The sequence below is a fragment of the Chiloscyllium plagiosum genome, unplaced genomic scaffold, assembly GCF_037043375.1.
Source record: "Chiloscyllium plagiosum isolate Xiang-an unplaced genomic scaffold, Cpla_swu_hap1 HiC_scaffold_10, whole genome shotgun sequence".
In the NCBI taxonomy this organism is placed as follows: domain Eukaryota; kingdom Metazoa; phylum Chordata; class Chondrichthyes; order Orectolobiformes; family Hemiscylliidae; genus Chiloscyllium; species Chiloscyllium plagiosum.
The window spans coordinates 4,528,278-4,549,859 of NW_028270148.1; the positions used below are offsets into that span (position 1 = coordinate 4,528,278).

At 42.5% G+C, this 21,582-nt stretch overlaps 1 pseudogene; it reads left to right on the forward strand.

Annotated features, from left to right (window-relative positions):
* Positions 1-338: 338 nt before the first annotated feature.
* The window catches only part of LOC148148891 (uncharacterized), a 65,481-nt pseudogene continuing 44,237 nt past the window's right edge, over positions 339-21,582 (forward strand).

Consider the following 21,582-nt stretch of genomic DNA (forward strand, 5'->3'; position numbering starts at 1 on the left):
AATGATTTAAAAATTACACCACCCCCTACAGGTTGGTTAAGGATGGGGCAGTCTTTATTGTGAGATTATTAGAGAGAACAGAGGGTGTGATGTGATAGCAGAATATAATCATTATTTTAACATCTTATTAAAATTACACTGAAATTAGCTCTTTTTTTGAATTCTTGTTTTTCCTAACAGAAGAGGTTTTATTAAGTGTCAATATTCCAGTTTTCACCCTGTGTTTGATGATTTATAAATGATATTTCTTTCCCCCAACAGCAGAGAGACCAGTTCTGTTCCAGTCTCCAGCAGTACACAGTGTGATACAGGGTAGCTCTGTCAGATTCCAGTGTAGCATGGAGAATGCCAATGTCAGCAAACTCACTGTCACTTGGTTCAAGCAAGGATCCAGCAGACAGGAGCTGCTAACATCCGATTCACATGACAATGTCCACCGTAACCCAGGAGTGACAGCACGCTTCCAACCTTCCAGGGATGTCTCCAATAACAGCTACATCCTGAACATCACAAACGTACAACTTAGTGACAATGCTGTCTATGTTTGTAGTGTGCAGGGATCGATCTACGGGGCAGGAACCCAGCTGAATGTAACCAGTAAGTAAATATTCGATCCCACTTGCAGGCTCATAGGGACAGCACTATCACAAGCACCAGACCAATCAGCAAGGGAAGGGTTTGGTGTGGGTTTGGTGGGGCTGGGAGAAGGTGACAGGAGGGGGAGATGAAAATCCCTGCAAGGAACTGCTTCAGGTTGGAGTTACAGCTGATGCCAGAACAGAGAATAAAAGAAAAGTCACCATCATCTTAGACCATAGGGCTGCAGTAACTCCAGGTTACTGAGGGAAGCGAGAGAGGAAATAACTGGGGCTTTAACAGATATCTTTGCAGCATCCATGAACACAGGTGAAGTCCTGGAGAACTGGAGAATTAATAATGTTATCCCCTTGTTTAAGAAGGGTAGCTGGGATAATCCAGGTAATTACAGACCGGTGAGCCTGATGTTAGTGGTAGGGAAGCTACTGGAGAAGGTACTGAGGGATAGGATCTTTTAGGTAAAAACAATGACTGCAGATGCTGGAAACCAGAGTCTAGATTAGAGTGGTGCTGGAAAAGCACAGCAGTTCAGGCAGCATCCGAGGAGCAGTAAAATCGATGTTTCGGGCAAAAGCCCTTCATCAGGAATACAGCTATATTCCTGATGAAAGGCTTTTGCCCGAAACGTTGATTTTACTGCTCCTTGGATGCTGCCTGAACTGCTGTGCTTTTCCAGCACCACTCTAATCTAGACAGAGGATAGGATCTTTTGCCATTTGGAAGAAAATGGGCTTATTAGTAATGAACAGAATGGCTTTGTGAGGGGAAGGTCATGTCTTGCCAACTTAATAGAATTCTTTGAGGTGACAAAGTTGATTGATGAGGGAAAGGCTGTAATTGTCATATACATGGACTTGAGCAAGGAGTTTGATAAGGATCCCTATGGTAGGCTGATGTAGAAAGTAAGTTGCACGGGGTTCAGGATGTTCTCGCTATATGGATAGAGAACTGGCTGGGCAAAAGGAGACAGAGAGTGGTAGTGGAAGGGAGTTTCTCAAAATGGAGACCTGTGACCAGTGGTGTTCTCAGGGACCCGTGCTGGGACCACTGTTGTTTGTGATATCTGCCATTTCTCTGCCCAACTTTCCAATCTGTCTATATTCTGCTGTATTCTCTGACAGTTTCTTCACTATCTGCTACTCCACCCACCTTCATGTCATTTGCAAACTTGCTAATCAGGCAACTGATACCTTCTTCCAGATCATTTTTTAATATATATATAATATATATATAAATAATTTGGAGGAAGGTATCGGTTGCCTGATTAGTAAGTTTACAGATAACACAAAGATAGATTAGAGAGTTGGGCAGAGAAATGGAAGATGGAGTTCAATCCAGCAAATACGAGGTGATACATTTTGGAACATCCGAATCAGGACTTTTCCACTTATACATTTATACATGCTTTCCTTCATTGGACAGGGTATTGAGTACAAGAATTGGCTGGTCATGTTACAGTTGTATAAGACTTTGGTTCGGCCACATTTGAACACTGCATACAGTTCTGGTCGCCACATTACCAAAAGGATGTGGATGCTTTGGAGAGGGAGCAGAGGAGGTTCACCAGGGGGGACTCAATTACTAGGGGTCACGAGTTCAAAGTGAGTGGGGAAAGGTTTAGAGGAGAGGAGATATGCACGGAAAGATCTTTAAGCAAAGGATGGTGGGAGCCTGTAACACATTGCTAGTGGAAGTGGTAGAGGCGGGAACGATAGTGTTATTTAAGATGTATCTGGACAGATACATGAATGGGCAGGGAGCAGAGGGTTACAGATCTTTAAAAAATAGGTGGCAGGTTTAGATAGAGAATCTGGATTGGCACAGGCTTGGAGGGTCAAAGGACTTGTTCATGTACTATAATTCTCTTTGTTCTTTCTTTGTTCTCTCACCGAGAGGGAGAGAACTGGTGGTGGTTTAACCTGAGGGTCACCACACCTCAGGTCAGGGGAGAGGTTGAGGAGGACAGCGAAGGAGAAGGAGGTCTACAATTGATTAGAGACCAAAACAGGGTTATACAGGTGGAGGCAGGGAACATTGTTGAAGTGTTAAATGATCAATTTTCACCTGTCCTTACCAAAACCAGGAGGATGCCGCATAGATCATAGTGACGGAGGAGGCAACTATGACATGAGAAGGGACCAAAATTGATCAGGAAGACGTCTTGGATAGATTTTTAAAGTTGACAAGACACAGGCACCAGGTGAGATGCATCCAAGGATTTAGGAGGAAGTGAGAGGTGAGTGTGCAAGGTCACTGGTCACAATCTTTCAGAGGTGCCAGAAACCTGGAGAATTGTAAAGCTCATGTTCTTGTTCAGACAAGGCTGTGAAGATGATTGCAGCAATTACAGCCCAGTCTGTTTCACTGGTGAGGTTCAGAAACATTTCCTGCAGAGAAATGGTTCTGAAACCAATGAACGGAAGTGCTTTGGTTAAGTGTCGACCACATTGTCAGTGAATATCAGCCCAGTAAACCACACAGAGCTTGGGAGGGAAGGGGAAACGAAACAGCCGATATACATTTGGTTTCCCTCATGTTACTTTATACATCTGTATAGATATCACACTTTGTATAAATAGTGAAACTGTGAGAAAACTTCACTCAAATTGCATCAAAAATACACACGGCACTGGGGAGATGTCACTGGGCTGGTCATTCAGATTTGCTACGCTAATGCTTGATTCCAATAATGGCAAAATGCAAACTCAGTTAAAAACCAAGAAACTGAACTGGACTTACTACATAAACGCAATGGTTACATGAGCAGATTAGAGGCTAGTGTTATGACACGGTGATGAATCCTTAATTAAAACCAAACACCCAAGAGAGCTCACCTCGTCTCGTAATATGTTAAAGTATGAGTGACAGAGAACTCCCAACTTCCACTATTTAAAGAAAGGGTATAAATTTATTTATTAACTCTAAAATGAACATTAAACGACAACTGTTTACAACTCTCTCCTCCTTTCTCTTAAAGATTTGTTATCAATTTCTGACTCGAAAACAATGTACTGATCCAATAAAAGCCCCTATTAAAATTATATCAACTTAATTTTCAAAACCATCCAGCAGCTGTCGTCACCGGTGTCAGTCTTCTTTCAGCTGTAGATCTCCCTGGGCCATTTCCGGTCTTTTGTGGCAAAGATGTTTCATATGAAAAAGGTACCTTTACCTTTGATAGAGAGAGTTTTTTAGATTAGATTAGATTAGATTAGATTACTTACAGTGTGGAAACAGGCCCTTTGGCCCAACAAGTCCACACCGACCCGCCGAAGTGCAACCCACCCATACCCCTACATTTACCCCTTACCTAACACTACGGGCAATTTAGCATGGCCAATTCACCCTGACCTGCACATCTTTTGGACTGTGGGAGGAAACCGGAGCACCCGGAGGAAACCCACGCAGACACGGGGAGAACGTGCAAACTCCACACAGTCAGTCGCCTGAGGCAGGAATTGAACCTGGGTCTCTGGCGCTGTGAAGCAGCAGTGCTAACCACTGTGCCACCGTGCCGCCCCCAGTTTTGTTACCAGTTACTCTGATTTTAGCAGTTGGTTGCTCTGTTTGGCTAACTCTCAAAGTGCCCGCTTCTTTATACCCCAAACATCAGATTTTCTCATTGGTTCGAGGTTGACAAAAGCAATAAATTCAAATTCAATTGAGTTTTAGTATCCTGGGGCATATTCAAACTGATTGATTAAATTTGAACGGTTGTGAAAACAGCTAAATGTTGCATATTTTCAATTTTCCAGTTCACTCTGAGTCTGCTAGTCAATCACATGACTGGTGCCTACCAGCTCTCAGTGCAAAACAGCTTTTTCTATCTCTTAAATGTACAGTAAATGCTTTCAACCTCATAACACTTGGAGTACTTCAGTAAGTAACTCACTTCCTGACTCCCGAAAGCCTGTCCACCATCTACAATGCACAATTCAGGAGTGTAATGGAAAACTCTCCACTTGCTTGGATGGGTGCAGGTCCATCAACACTAAAGAAACTTGACACCATTAGGGACAAAACAATCCAATTGGCACCACATCCAGAAGCATCCATTCCCTCTACTATCAATGCTCAGAAACAACAGTGTGTTCTATCTCCAAGATGCACTGCAGAAAGTCACCAAGAAATCCTGATTCACCTCCTTCCAAACCCACAATGAATTCTATCTAGCAGGACAAGGGTAAGAGATATATGGAACACCACACCCTGAAAGTTCCAGGTGGACTGAGAATATACTGACAAAAAGTGTCCTCCTGAAGCTATTTATGAAATCCCTTCATTTCCTTTTCCTTTAATCCAAAGCTATTCTAATCATTATTTGGGTAACTAAAGTTCCTGGTTGTCGCTGTTCCATAATTATTTTATATCTCTGCAATATCCTTGGAGATTTGCTTTTCTCTCTCTCTTGTGATCATCTCCTGTTTGCTACTCATCACCATTTCACCCTCAGAAACCTGCTCAACATTTCTATCTCCCCCATCACTGCACTGTTTCACTCCACCTCCTCCAATCATCACAAGGCTTTCCCACTTTCTCCAAATGTCTGTCCAACATGAGAACACAGTGAAGATGAAACATCCCCTTCAGCTCAGCAAACAGCCTAACTGTACTCACCCTCATAGATACCCCTGAGGCTACACCCAGAGAGGGGAAACTTTGGGGAATGACCGAACCTGAGCTGACCTTCCTCCCCGCAGTGAATCCATCCCTGAGATCACTCTCCATCACTTCCTCAAACATCTTGATTACAAACTGATCTCCAATTCATTCATTGGGCAAGAGGTTATTGTTGGAGGAAATTGTCACATAAACTCTACTTACTGTCAACAATGAGCAGGTTTCCACTTCCATAGATCTTTCCCCAGACTGAGCAGTAATAGACCCCAGTGTCATTGGGCTGCACGTTTGTGATGGTCAGAATGAAGCTGTTACGGAGGGGTCTCTGGAAGGCTGGGATTGATCAGTGAATCCTGAGTGCCACTGCACAGAATTCCATTTGCAATGTTCCAAAATCCACTCCCTTTGATGTCCTGCTTGCTCCTAGTCCCAGTGAACGTTGGTGTGTGTCACTGCAGTGTTCTTCATGGTGCACTGTAACCGGGCAGTGTGGCCCTCGGTGACCCAGTGTGACCCTCCAGGCTCGGAGACTGGAGAAGGACTGGGGGATTTGCACCTTTGAAGTAAAAATAACCAATAAACAAACAGCAGTCTGATTGTTCTAAACTCCCGCCAGGATTTAAAGGGACCCTCCCTGCAGTCTCAATCCTACATTAAAGAGAGGGAACAGGTTGTCAGACTGTATCAGTTGTGATGGTTTGTTCCTGATTGATATCCTGGCTATCAGTCACTGTGTGCTGAGAACAGCAATACAGATGTTGCTATAACAGTGACATGTTGAGCTCACACTGTCGAACCGCTGTCTGACACAAGCTAACTCGCACACACTGCAATCCTCTTCACTGGACAATTCATAGTGGGAGAGGCTTCCTGACAATCCACAGCAGATGTGAGGATTGGAACTGGGAAGGGTCTGCTGCATTAGAAAAAGCAGCCAGGCAGGATTTAAAGGGGAAGGATTTCCCCAAAGATCAACAGAGATACAGCCTCTCCAGCCTCAGCAAACTGAGGCCTCTCCACAGGTAAGGGTCCTGGGGGTCAGACTGGGGGAAATGGGGAGTCTCTCCCTCCATTCCCTGGATACTGGATCTTAGAGCAGAGTAGCTTTTTTATTTGTCATTTCTACCATATACAATTGATACAGTAAAAATGAGACAGTGTTCCTCCAGGACCGAGGGTGCTACAGGAACAGCACAAACTACACACTCGTATACGGCATAAAGTGCATAAGAAGTGCAAAACACGCAAGTTACAGTGTAATAGAAGAATGATAAATAATAGACATTTTTTGAGCAGCAATTCAAAGTTGTGCAATGAATTTCAGATGGAATACAGTCTGATCACATAGTGTTAAGGAGCCTGAAGGCTTGGGGGAAGAAACTGTTGCACAGTCTGGCCATGAGAGACAGAATGCTCCAGTATCTTCTGCCAGATGGCAGGAGGGAGATGAGTTTGAGTGAGGGGTGTCTGGGATCTTCCACAATGCTCTTAGCCATTCGGATGTAATGTGTGGCGTAAATGGTGGAGAATCTTTACCGTAATATTTAATTGTTCTGTGTTTAATTACGTGGTTCTGTTTACTATAAGTGTCACTCTCATTGGTTAAATCTGGGTGGGGCACTGGGGTAAAGTGAACAAACCAGAAAGATCTGGAAACGGGCATTAAAGGATGAAGCAGATATTTTTAGGCACTAACCAGTTGAAGGAGGTGACATCCCTGCACAGTTCCATTGTATAAGATATACAACGAAGTGACTCTGAGAATAACAGAGAGAGGTTTAAATTGGCAGACTCCTGGATATTTTCTTCCTTCACGGATTGTGGATTCTGGGAATGAGGACCTGCTCACTCCAGTGATGGATGATCCAGATGTAACAGTGATCTGTCACAAGGTGATTCTCACCCATTGTCTTAAAGCAGAGGATCAGTGAATATTTGAGGAAATCGCAGGAGCTACATAGATTCATAGAGTCATACAGCACAGAATCAGATCCTTCAGTCCAACTCGTCCATGCTGACTGAGATTCCCAAAGTAAACTCATCTCACTTGCCTGAGTTTGACCCATATCCTTCTAACCTTACTGAAAACTGAACATACTGCGGATGCTGTTAATCAGAAACAAAACAGAAATTGCTGGAAGAGCTCAGCAGGTCTGGCATCATCTGTCAATCGAAGTTAGAGTTACGTTTCTTTCTGGGGAAGGGTGACTCGTCCCAAAACGCTAACTCTGATTTCTCTCCACTGTTGCTGCCAGACCTGCTGAGTGTTTCCAGCAATTTCTATTTTTGTTCCCTCTATTGAGTTATAGTGCCACCAGAATAGTGAGGCCATTGGACAATAGATGGCAGTGTTGCACTATCATTTTCTATGAGTAAGATTGACACACTGACAGGCAAACTATCAGTTCATTGACAGTCACAGGTTTCACCAGCCCTGGAGTAGCTTCTGGAGAAGGATGATGGTTTAACTGAGTAACAAACCAGAGCCCTACCATTCTGATTCAAATCTGTCACGTTGACTTGAAGAGGGAGCCCAGACACAGACACTCAGATTCTGGCTCAGGCACACTGTTCCTCACAAACAGTTTTTATAAAAAGGCTTTTCCACAAAGATTCCTCTGAAGCATCATCTCCATGTGACTATCATAGTCAGACACCTCCAAAGCCAGATCCCAATTGTGGACGAGCTCCTGACTTCACAGCACCACGCCCAGCTTGAAGAAATAACATAAACAAAGTAGGATCACTTTGTAAAGTTGGACAGATTGTTGAAGAAGACTTTAATACCTGGAGGAGATTTTTCTGAGAGTGGCATGCAACGTTTTTAACCACCTTGAGAGATAAAGCATGAGGTCCTTTTCAAGAATGTTCACGTGAGATTGTAGAAGTCTCAATGTTGTGAATTCTTCCATTGGCACTTTTCATAACTTCTTCCCTTACTGTGTGCAGCTTTATTCTTTTTATTTAAGGAGGGCTGCAAAGGCATTAGAGGTTGTTTGCAGGAGGCTTAACAGATCAATGTTTGGACTGAATGAGTTGTCATGGGCTTGATTCAACTGCAGGGTAGAAGACTGAGGGGTAACTTGATTAAAGTGCGTAAGATCCTGAATAGCCTTGACAAGGTGGATGTGGAAAGGATGTTTCCTCTTGTGGGTCAGTCCAGAATCAAAGGGCACTGTTTAAAATTAGGGTCACCCTTGAGAGGGGAATGTCTTTCTCTAAGGGTTGTGTGACTTTGGAGCTCCTGCCTCAGAATGTAGTGGAGGAGGTGGGAATATCGAACATTTCTGTTATTAGGGAGATAGATTCTTGTTATGCAGGGATTAGGGGAGGTGGTGACCTAGTGGTACTATCACTAGACTATTAATCCAGAGAACCAGCTAATGTTCTGAGAGCCTGGTTTGAATCCTGCTACGATGGATGGTAGAATTTGCACTCAACTCTGGAGTTAAAAATTGACTGATGACCACAAAATCATTGCAGCACTTCTACCTGTGAACCAGCTATGTCATTAGCAAGGGCAAATTGAATTCCTGGAGCGGAGAGTTAGTCTAGTACTCCATGACTTCTCCACTCTTCATTGGACACTCTAAACTCACTTTACAAAATTGAACACTTTTTGTCTCTGCTTGAATTCCTGGTTCTAGCACCTTTTCTGGCAATAGTCTTTCAGAAGTACATATATCCTCATCTTTCAGCATCACAGATTGAGAGGATCCTGCATCTCTTAATATTGTAACCTCTTTACCTGCTGCTCCTGGCCTATGCAGGTAAACTTTACCTTCACAGATATATGGTTTGAGAAGATCTAGCACTTCATCCTTAATCAATCTCTGACCAGCTTGTACATTCTGGTGCAGCTTTTGAGCCACCACTGTGCTTTCTGTTACCACTCCTAACAAAAGTCACTGGCTTATCCTGTTTTCCTATATCTGGCTTCCCAGTACTTTTCCTAACCCAGCAACACTGTGATTTCATGTGGCCTACTTTATTGCAGTGAAAACACTGAAGTTTTTAATTTCTCTTTCCCCTTCAAGGGTTTCCTTTTCAACCTGGGCAAGTTATCCTTATGATCATCACTGAGATTTCCCTTTCCCTCTCCATGCGAGGATTTCTCTTTTCCCCAGTTTCTAACCCTCATGGATTGAAATTGATGTTGGAAGGCAAACATTGATTTATGAACCAGTTCATAACCATCAGCCATTTCAGCTGCTAATCTTGCCATTTTAACTCTCTGCTCTTCCACATGAGTTCTCACTAGTTTAGGAAGTGAATTTTTTAACTCTTCTAAAATTATTGCCTCTCTAACAGCATCATAAGTTTGCTCTATTTTTAATGCCCTTATCCACCTCCCAAAACTAATTTGCTTGATTCTTTCAAACTCAATACATTCCTGAAACATTGGCTGTCGGCTTCTGGCACAAGCTCATCTGCACCTAAGATGGCTTTCGTCACCTCCTCTTATGCCCCAGACAGCTCCTCTGATGGTGATGCAAATACTTGACTAGCTCTACTTACAAGTTTTGTTTGGATCAACAAAACCCACACGGTCACCGGCCACCTCGTTTTTCCAGCCACCTTTTCAAATAAGATGAAAAGGTCTTCCACAACCTTCTCATCAAATTTGGGCAAAGCTTGAATATATTTAAACAGTTTCTCACCAGGCCTTTGGCTACCATGGGTTTGCTCATCCTCACTCAGCTTACCCTCAGCCTACAGCTCCATCCTTTTCAGCTCACTTTCCTGTCTTAGCGCAAGTTTCTGAAGTTCAAGTTCCCTCTCTTCCTCCCTTTCCTCGCTTTTCTTTTCTGTTCTGTTAGGTTTTTTTCTCTTTCTTCTGCTCTTAATCATCATTCAAACAGTTTCATTTCTTTATCCCTTTCTTTTTTTCTTTTGCCCCTAACTCAAGCTGCTTCATTCTTAATTAAATTTTAGCCATCCCTAAAGATTCTAATGGTATTTCCAGCAAATGTAAATGCTGAGTTATTGCTGTCATTATCTCTCCTCTCCTCATGGAAGGAGTTATCTTTAACCGCAGCTTGTCTGCTAACTCTCTTAGCTTGAGTGGTTAGCCCTGCTGCCTCACAGCGCCAGCGACCTGGGTTCAATTCCCACCTCAGGCAACTGTCTGTGTGGAGTTTGCACATTCTCCCCGTGTCTGCCTCGGTTTCCTCTGGATGCTCCGGTTTCCTCCCACAGTCCGAAAATGTGCAGGTTAGGTGAATTGGCCATGCTAAGTTGCCCGTAGTGTTAGGTGCGTTAGTCAGAGGGAAATGGGTCTGGTTGGGTTGCTCTTCGGAGGGTCGGTGTGCACTTGTTGGGCCGAAGGTCCTGTTTCCTCACAGTAAGTAATCTAATCTTAACCATCTTTTGTAAAACCCCCAAAGTCACTGCTTCCATCCCCAGAAAACTCTTGGTGACTGCAAGAGCTATTACTACACCAAGAACTGTGTAATCCAACCAAATTCAACGCCCAGAACAAAAGACAATAACATCTAGCACTCGCTGTCTTTGAGTCCAGCAACCCTAATCCCAACTCAGAACAATTCCTGCAAAGAACCCTCAAACTGTTATGACCAGGCCAGACCCCCCTCAAAACATTTCAAGAAGATAGACCCTAACTTTGCTAGCTGTTTTAAGCAGCTGTGAAGTGGATATTCCAGGAGTAGTGTGATTGGCCCAACCACTCAGTTTTAAACAGAACAGAACAGAATTTATATATACAAGAACAAAAGAAAATCAAATTTAGAATAACATAACTATTTGAAAATCCAGTTGACTCAATCACCATTTAATGATGCTGTTCCAAATACTTGCAACATTCCCCATTCCCCCTTGGCAAAAAAAAGTAAACTCAAACACAGGTGCTTACAGGAGAGACGTAAGACAGAAAGAGAGAGAGACATTCAGCATGGAGCTGTTCCTTTGGGTCCCCAGCAGAGTCTCTGGGTTCCCAGCTAAAACATGAACAACAGCTGCAAACAAAACAAGCTGACTGCTAAAACCCAACCAAACCAAACCCTGACCTGGGAGAACTGGCCACTCCCCTTTCATTGTACACGTGCTTTAAAAAAAGCACACTGAAAAGCTTTTTCAAGCAGATATTTCCAGACAGATTAGAATCTCTCCCTTTATGTATCCTCTGAAAAAAGACAAGGACAGAATAACCTTGTTAAAGGAGCAGTATCATCACAGAGCTCAGCTATTTACCCGATTTCTATTTTGCTGAGGTGTAATGGACAAAAATTAGAAGAAGGTCTAGACTTTAACATTTTTTATTAAGATAAATGTAAAGTGTTGCATCCCAGATGTGATTCGACTGCCTGTGTTCTCCCCATGTGTGTGTGTGGGTTTCTGCTGGATGCTCTGGTTTCCTCCCACAATCTGAAGATGTGCAGGTTCGGTGAATTGGCCATGCTAAATTGCTCATAGTGTTCAGGGATGTGTAGGCTAGATGCTTTAGTCAGGGGTAAATGTAGAGTAAGAGGGGAATGGGTCTGGGTGGGATACTCTTCGGATGGTCGGTGTGAACATGCCGGGCCATATGGCTTTTTTCCATACTGTAGGGATTCTATGATTCTATGATTGGTTTTATTATTGGGTTTAAAGCAAAACACTCTATTCATTCACTGTAGTTAGAATACAACAAAAGAAAGAAGGAATTAGAAGAACAATCCAATGCAAATTTTACAGAATAACAAATACAGTAACTTTTACTAATTAATTGTATTAATATAGAAACATCCCATAAATGCACCCTTGCAAATTCCGAAAAATAGATTGTTCTACATGAAATTCTATCAGCAAGAAAGAGATCATGCAGCAGTTTCCCAGAGAACTAGAGAAAGAGAGTCCTTTCCTTCCACAGTCTAAGTTCACACCCACTAACTAACGAAAGCAAAGTCAGAAGTCACACAGCACCAGGTTATAGTCCAACAAGTTTTTATGAAATCACAAGGATACAGAGGGCTGCTCCTCCATCAGGTGAAGTGACTTCACCTCCGCATGATAACTAAAGCAAAACTTTGCAAAAGTCCTGGGTCTGTGTGTATCTCCATCCATTTGTGCTTCTATTGTTCCAGCTTTAAAAAAAAAACTCGAGCTCACAAGTTATTTATCTTTTCATAGACTGCTCTGTTCCTATCTTCCAATCTCTCTCGCTAAAAGAAACCAGGATAAAACACACCTCTTGAAGCCACTGCATCCTCACAAGGCTAATGTGCTAAAATTAAAGGCCCCTCTATTCCTGATATCACAGGTGCTAAAGATTTTAAAAGTTCAACAGAAATCCCTCATTGACCTGACTTTCCGACTACGTTTGACAGAAAACACAGAGCAGGTGTTGGTACTTGACAGAATCGTTATTTTTCAGAATAGATTCTAACTACAGAAATGAGAAAGGGATTCTGGAATGAGTACTGTATAAGCATTGATTCTGGAATCTGTACCAGTTGCTTTTGCTTTTTGAAACTTATAAATAGGTTTTTTTGGGGATTTGTTGTGTGTTTAAACCTCTTTGAATTTGTGTTATAAATAAGTAGATTAATTTATTCCATTTCACCTTCATTTCCTTTCCTTAATAAATATCGGTTTACTATTAAAACTAAATTTGCAACATTTCATGCTTCTGTTGCAGTGAGAGAACACCTTGCTAAAGCTAAGTTTCAGTCTGTGATCTGACTTGACCAGTAATAACAATCACTGCAATCATATTAAATGTAAAATGGACTTACTGGTAATATTCAGCCAGTTCCTTTTCCAAAGATCTTCCTAAAAATCTCACTGATGTAGATATTGGTGCCACTGAGCTGCAGGTCTCTGATGGTCAGAATGTAATTGTTAATAAAAGCAGCTTTGACAAAGGGTCAGTTAGACTCGAAACGTCAGCTCTTTTCTCTCCTTACAGATGCTACCAGACCTGCTGAGATTTTCCAGCATTTTCTCTTCTGGTTATGTAATTGTTAATGGTCATGTTTCTGGAATGCTGAAACTGCTCAGAGAATCCTCTTGATTGGTGAACACTGCAGTCTTCATAATGACTCAGTACGATATGCCCATCTTATGAACAGTAACAGTGTATCTATCCACAGTGTGATCAACATTGCTGCTCTGCCAATCACAGCAAAATGTCACTGTCCCACCCTCAGGCACTGTCACTGCTTCAGGGGATTGGATAAGAACTGGCCATGTATCCTGACCTGTGAGCAGAAAATAACTGATATCAGAACAGATACGAAACCACAAAAATAATCACTTGGAAACAAAACTGTAAAAAAATCTCCCCATGTCTGGCCTTAAAATGGAGGGAAGGTCATTGATGAAGCAGCCAAGGATGGTTGGCATAAAGACTTTCCACCTAGTTTTGTATTGTTAACAAACTGGGATACATTACTCTCTGTCTCTTCATTGAAGTCATAAAGAGAGATTCTGAATAGCTGAAGTTCCAGAATGATCCATTGCCAATGTACAGCTAGGCCTTTTAAATATTTACCCAATCCACCTTAACCAATTTGTACCTCTAGCCTTGATAATCTCCCTTATCCAATTTGACGACCCTTGCTTCAGGTTGAACAACTCAATCTCAGGCATAATGTAAAACTCTATCATATCACAATCACTCATCCCTAAAGATTCTTTTACAATAAGAATGCCAAAAGAAGAGAACTGATGGATAAAGTATACTTGGATTTTCAGAAGGCCTATGATAAAGGCCCCCCCGACAGGAGGATTGGGAACCTTTGGAATTGTCTCCCCCAGAGGGCTGTGGGAGCTCCACCTATGGGTCTGTTTAAGATAGAGATTGATAGATTTGTGATTCTCCAGCGGGGTATAGGGATCTGGGGATAGTGTGGATCAGGCAGTGAAGTGGTTAATCAGTCACGATCATACTGAATGGTGGGGCAGGCTCAAAGTGCTTAATGGTGAAATCTATGCCAGTGAGTGGGGCAGCACATAACACATTCTCTCACATAAAAATGTAACAGCAATAAAACCACACACAAAAAAAGGAGAGTTACACAGCTGGGCTGCAGAGGACAGTGAGAATCCCATACCCCCCTAAACCCTTCATAATCATATAACCATCCAGCTGTCTTTTAAATGTTGTAATTGTACCAGCCCCCACCTCCTTCTCTGTTGACTGATTCCATACACACACCACCCTCTGCATGAAAAGCTTTCCCTCAGGCCCCTTTTAAATCTTTCCCCTCTCACCTCAAACCTATGCCCTCTAGTTTTGGAAAAAGACTTTAGCTATTTGCCCTATCCGTGCTGCTCATGGTTGTATAAATCTCTATAAGGTTACCCCTCTGCCTCTGACATTCCAGGGAAAACAGCCGCAGTCTATTCATTCTCTCCCTCCAGCTCAAATGCTGCAGCCCTGGCAAGTTCAATGTAAATCTTTCTTGAACTCTCTCAAGTTTAACAACACTCTTAAGCTGGGGACCAGTCCAAACACGATGTAAACTGTGCAAACTGCACTGAAGGATAAACAGGTGAATGCAGGACTGAACCCTCCGCAGAGGATTAAAACGTGGGAACGGAATGTAGGGGAATTGGTGAAAATAGACATGGCAGTAATTTACAGGCTTGATGGGCTGAGTGGTCTACTCTTGTTCCTTGCTTGTCTGTCTATTTGCATGTCAGTATATTCATCTGTATATAGAAAGCACAATTTTTACACATTTATTCCCCTATGCTCATTGTGGCTGTTTGACATCCTGAGTATTGAAGCCTATCCATGTTTAACTCTACAAACTCTATCAGGTCATGATGTGGAAGAGCCGGTGTTGGACTGGGGTGAAACACATTAAAAATCACGCAACACCAGATTATAGTCCAACAGGTTTATTTGGTAGCACTAGCTTTCAGAGCACTGCTCCTTCATCAAGTGATTGTGCAACCATCACCTGATGAAGAAGCAGCCCTCCAAAAGCTAGTGCTTCCAAATAAACCCGTTGGACTCTAACCTGGTGTTGTGTGATTTTTAACGTCTATCAGGTCAAAATGTGAAACTGTTGTGCTATAGGAAAGATGTGATTGCATCGGAGAGGGGCAGAGAAGTTTCACCAGGATGTTGCTGGGATGGGACATTTCAGCGATGAAGAGAGGCTGGACTCTCATGGACTCAGATCCACTTACCTACCCTGTCACCATGACCATAATTCCTTCATTGTTCAAAACAAAATCTATCTTAGCTTTGAAAATGTTTACTGAAGTAGCATCAACTGCTTCACTGGGCAGGGAATTCCACAGATTCCCAACCCTCTGGGTGAAGAAGTTCCTTCTCAATTCAGTCCTAAATCTGCTCCTCCTAATTTTGAGGCTATGCCCTCTTGTCCTACTTTCACCTGCCAATGGAAACATCCTCTCTACTTCTATCTTATCTATTCCCTTCATAACTTTATATGTATCTATAAGATCCCCCCTTCATTTTTCTGAATCCCAGTCTACTCTGTCTGCTCATGAGCCACCCCCCTCAACTCCGGAATCGACCCAGTGAAACTCCTTTACCCCCTCCTCTAGTTCCAGTACATCCTTTCTCAAGTAAAGAGACCAAAACTGTACACAGTACTCCAGGTGTGGCCTCACCAGCACCTTGTACAGCTGCAACATAACCTCCCAGCTTTTAAAGTCAATCCCTTTAGCAATGAAGGACAAAATTCCATTTGCCTTCCTATTTACCTGTTATACTTATAGACCAACCCTCTGTGATTCATTACATTTTCTTTAGAGCACAGCAGGTTGAGGGTGAGCTGACATTTTTTTCTTTATTTATCTATGAGATGAGGATGTCGCTGGTTAGGCAGCATTTACTGCTGATCCTTAATTGCCAGATGATAGTTAAAGGTAACTCACATTGATGTGGGCCTTGAGTCACATGTAGGCCAGACCAGGTAAGGATGACAGGAACCTTCCCTAAAGGACCTTAATAATCAGATGGGTTTTTCCAACAAACAATTCATGGTCATCATTATACTCTTAATTCCAGATATTTATTGAATTCAAATTCCACCATCTGCCAAGGCAGGATTTGAACCCAGATCCCCAGAACATGGAGAAAGTGAGGACTGCAGGTACTGGAGATCAGAGTTGCAGGAAAAGCACAGCAGGTCAGGTGGCATCCAAGGAGCAGGGGAATTAATGTTTCGGGCAAAAATCCTTCATCATTATGCCTGGAACATCGATTCTCCTGCTCCTCAGATGCTGTCTGACTTGCTGTGCTTTTCCAGCACCACACTCTTAACCCAGAACATTACCTGTATGTCTAGATTAACAGTCTGGTGATAATACCACTAGGCCACTGCCTATCCTGAGGTGTATATGGTTATGAGGGGCATGGACAGGATGGAGAGAATGCAGCTATTCCCCTCAGTTAAACAGTCACTAACAAGGGGCATAATGTTAAGGTTAAAGGCAGGAGGTTTACAGGGGATTTGTGGAAACCCTTCACCCAGAGGTTGGCCAGGGTCTAGTCCCCACATTCCTGATGAAAGGCTTATGCCCGAAACATCGATTCTCCTGCTCCTTGGATGCTGCCTGACCTGCTGTGCTTTCCCAGCATCACACGTTTTAACCAAGGGTCTGGAATGCACTGCCTGTGAGGGGAGTTGCGACAGGTAACCTGACAGCACTCAAAATATCAAAACATTGCGTCTAATGCAGGAAAGTGGGACTAATGTAGATTTAGTGCAGCCTTGGTGAGATAGACTCGATGGGCTGAAGAGCCTCTTCTGTACTGTATAATTCTATGATTGAGAACACAAACAGATATGCTGAGACGATGTTTCCCCTCACGGGAGAGTTTAGGACCAGAGGGCGCAGTCTCAGAATAAAGGAGCTCCAACTTAAGATTGAGATGAGGAGGAATTTCTTCTCTTAGAAGGTTGGATAGTCTTTGGAATTCCTTGCCACACAGATTCCTTGTGCATATTTAAGGTTGAAATAGATATATGATCGAGGAAAAGGAATCAAGGTTAAGGGGAAATGGCAGGAAAGTGAACATGAGATTAGTCGGATCAGTCATGATCCTATTGAAGGGCAGAACCAAGCTTGGGGGACCCCGAAATGGCATCCTCCTGTTCACCTCTGCTGGTCTTACAATCTTAAAGCAGATTGGCAGTCTCACTTCTTGTGTAAATCAGTTAAAGGTTTTTTTGTTAAAATATTATTCTTTCTGATGTTAACCCCCTCCCCCCCCAGAACTAAAACCGAAACACCCAAGGAGGTGTACCTCGCCCTATAATCTGGAAAAGGAGGGTGAAAAATGGGTAACCTGCCTTTCAGTAACTTCTAGTGATGAAATAAAATAAATCCCTGACACTTACTTTAAAATCAACAAATAACAATTAATTTATCTAACTCTAATAGTGAACAAATTAATTAAACTATTAACAAACAGAATAAATCCCTACTAACTACTGACTATTCCTGAATATTATGTGCAGTTTTGGGCCCCATATCTCAGGAAGGATGTATTGGCCCTGGAGTGAGTTCAGAGGAGGTTCTTGAGAATGGTCCATGGAATGAAAAGCTTAACATATAAGGAACATTTGAGGAACCTGCGTCTATAGTTGATGGGTTTAGAAGGTTGAGGGGTATCTGATTGAAACTTACAGAATACTGAATGGCCTGGGCAGAGTAGATGTTGAGAAGATGTTTCTATTGGTAGGAGAGACTAGAACCAAAGGGCACAGCCTTAGAATGATGATAAGGAGAAACCTCTTCAGCCAGAGAGTGGTGACTCTTTGCCACGAAGACTGTGGAGGCCAGGTCATTGAGTGTATTTAAGACAAAAATAGATAGGTTCTTGATTGTCAAAATGACCAAGGGCTATGGGGAGAAAGTGGGAGAATAAGGTTGAGAAATGTATCAACCATGCTGGAATGGCAGAGGAGACTCGATGGGCTGAATGGCCTAATTTCTGCTCCTCTGTCTTATGGTCTTATGGATAATGCAAGATTCTAACAGTATGCTGTTCCAATAAATTAAAGTCCCACTTATACAAAATAAAATAATTTAGTCTCTCGAAATTATAGCCAGGTTATGTTCCTTCCAGAATCTTCTGTGCCTTCTCTGTCAATTTCTTCTTTCAGGAATATTAATGAGTTGTGTTATTAGTTTCATTGTTATTCAGATGGCACTTTCTCTCAGATATAGAGGAAGCTGTGAGAGCCAGTGATTCTCTCTCGAGGGCTGAGGGCTGTTAGCTCTGGTAGATGACAGTTAGCTCTGGGTTTATTTTCCAACTGCCCCCTTCTTTTATACCTGTGATGACATGTCAATATTTCTGACAATAGGTTTGGTGGTATTTTGTCAAAACCATCAGATTTACATTTAATAGGTTTTTGGTATTTAAGTGCCTGGTGCAAACTGATTGGCTAAATTAAAAAGCCTGTTGTCTTGGTAAAAGCTGCTGCTTGGTCTAGTAACTGTACGGCCTTTCGATTCAGGTTCTCTCTGTGCATTTGCAAACTTTCAAGTTGCTGCTCACAGACGCACGTTTTGAATCTCTAAGCAGAAGGGAAGCTGAAGGGAAAAAAGGAAGAAGTAGGCGAAGAAGAAGAATAAAAACACTGTAGTAAGAAGAAAAAGAGAAGAGAAAGAATAACAGAAGAAGAGCAGGCAGAGTGAACAATATTTGGCTGGAGCACTCTACTTACCAACCATCTTACCAACAACTGTTTCAAACAAGAGGAAGATATAAGTCAAGGAATTAGAATCTAATGAAGCGAGCATCTATATTGAGATGGGACAAGGTAAGTGAATGAGGGAACATTATTGAAGGGATGTAGGAGTTAGATGGATAATGATGCATCGATGTCTTTACAAACATGGTGGGAAGGACCAATAAGGACTGAGGAATTCTGAGGAAAGGTCACTTGACCCCGAAACGTTACCTCTGATTTCTCCCCACAGACGCTGCCAGACCTGCTGAGCTCTTCCAACAATTTTTGTTTTTTGTTATTGATATGGACTGAGTTGAAGATTATCTTATGTTTTAGCTTTTGTGCATTTCTCCTTTGTCAGGATCTGCAATGACCAATCATAGAGAAAGCTTTGAGTCATATGACAATTCATAACAATGGAATTCGAGAAGGGAATTGGAGCAAAATGAGAACTTTCTGTGTGAGAGGTGGATTGAGATTCATTGTGCTTTTGAGAGTCAATAATTAAAGGAAAAGCTAACGTGTTTGAAAAGATACTCAGCTGCATTACTCTTACAAATTTGTATATGTCTACTTTAAAATCCAACAAAACCTGGCAATGTATTTAAAGCATAACCAGACCTTAAAGTTAGCCTCACAGTACAGAAAGGGCAAGAGTTAGACTAAGAAGCAAGCTATGGCCTTTTCAAAAACATAAAATAGAAAGTAAAAACAATTCCATTAGTTTATGTATTAGAATCATAGATAATGGTCGAATTTCTGTTACTGATATTACCAAAACAAAAAGTTAAAGTGTATGAAAACATAACGAGCAGTGATAATGAAAAGGTATCGAAAGTACAGGGCATTAGTGTGACCACATCTGGAATACTGTGTACAATTTTGGTTCCTTATTTAAGGAGGGATACAGTTGTAGATTAGATTACTTACAGTGTGGAAACAGGCCCTTCGGCCCAACAAGTCCACACTGACCCACCCACCCAAACCCACCTAACACTACGGGCAATTTAGTATGGCCAATTCACCAAACCTGCACATTTTTGGTCTGTGGGAGGAAACCGGAGCAGCCAGAGGAAACCCACGCAGACACGGGGAGAATGTGCAAACTCCACACAGTCAGTCGCCTGAGGCGGGAATTGAACCCCGGTCTCCGGCGGTGTGAGGCAGCAGTGCTAACCACTGTGTCACTGTGCTGCCCATAAAGTTGTACAGAGACAAATCAGAGGAGGTTGAGGAAATTGATCCCAGAGATGAAAGGCTTGCTGTATGAAGAAAATTTCAGCCTTTTAGGTCAATACTTTGTGGAATTGAGAAGAATGAGAGGAGATCTAATGGAAGTGTATAAGATGATGAAGGGGATTGGCAAAGAAGATGTAAGATAGATAGTTCCCCTTGTGGGGCAATCTAGAGTGAGAGGTCATAGTTTTAGGGATAAGGGGCAGCAGATTTAAAACAAAGAAATCACTTCTCTCGAAGTGTCGTGAATCTGTGGGATCACTCCCCCAGAGTGCAGGGAATGCTGTGGGTGCTGAGGAAATTTAAGGAGGAGATGGACAAATTTTTAATTGCTAATGGGTTGAAAGGTTATGGCCAGTGGGCAGAAAAGTGGATTTAAGGCCAAGATGAGATCTACCATGATGGTTTTAACTGGTGGAGCAGGCTCGAGGGGCTGAATGGCCTCTTCATGCTCCTGGATCTTATGTTGTTTGGTCTGCACCGTAACAATTCTGTGATTCTGCGAGTCTGGGAGGTAAGATGTAAGTGCTGGAGGCAAGAAACCTCATTTCTGAGGAATCCATCCTACATCAGAAAATCTTCATTTTAACACATATCTGTTAAACTTGCTGAAATGCTCCCATGTGCCTGCATGGTTGAAGCTTCAAAAGCGTCCAGGAAGCTTGACACCATCTATGAGAAACCAGACCACATGACTGGCTTCAGACAGAGCTTCCACTGGGTAGGTTTATGGGGATGGAGTGGTTACAGATGGGGCATTTTATACTGTGCGCTAATCAGACAGTGGACAGGATGTGATACGATGGAGGTATAGAATCATATATTTTTCATCTTATTGAAATTATGTGGCAAGATATAAGATGCAAGACAGACTGGGTTTGTTTTCCTTAGAGAAGAGGTGATTGAGAGGGGATAGGGAGATGTATAAAATTATGAGGGTCAGAGAAAATCTAGACAGGAATCTACATTTTCCTCTGATAGATGGATGAATGACCAGGGGCATTGATTTATGGGAGGGGTCAGGAAGTTTAAAGGAGATTTGAGGAAACTTTGTTTTCCCCAGAGGGTGGTGGGTCTCTGGAACTCACTGCCTGTCAGGGTGGGAGAGGCAAAAACCCTCAGCACATTGAAGAAGTAATGAGATGTACATTTGTGATTCCAAGACACATAAGCGGCTAAGAAATGGCAAATGGAGTTTAGTATCGATATGTGTGAGGTCTTGAATTTTGGAAAGTCAAATCAAGGTAGGAGTTTCATGGTGAATGGTAGGGCCTGAAAGAATGTGGTGGAACTGAGACACCTTGGAGTTCAGGTCCACGGTTCTCTGAAAGTGGATTCACAGGTAGACAGGGCAGTGAAGAAGGCTTTTGACGCACCGGCCTTCACCAATCAGAGCATTGAGTTTAGAAGTTGGGAAGTTATGCTGCAGTTATACAGGACATTGGTGAGGTCGCACTTGGTA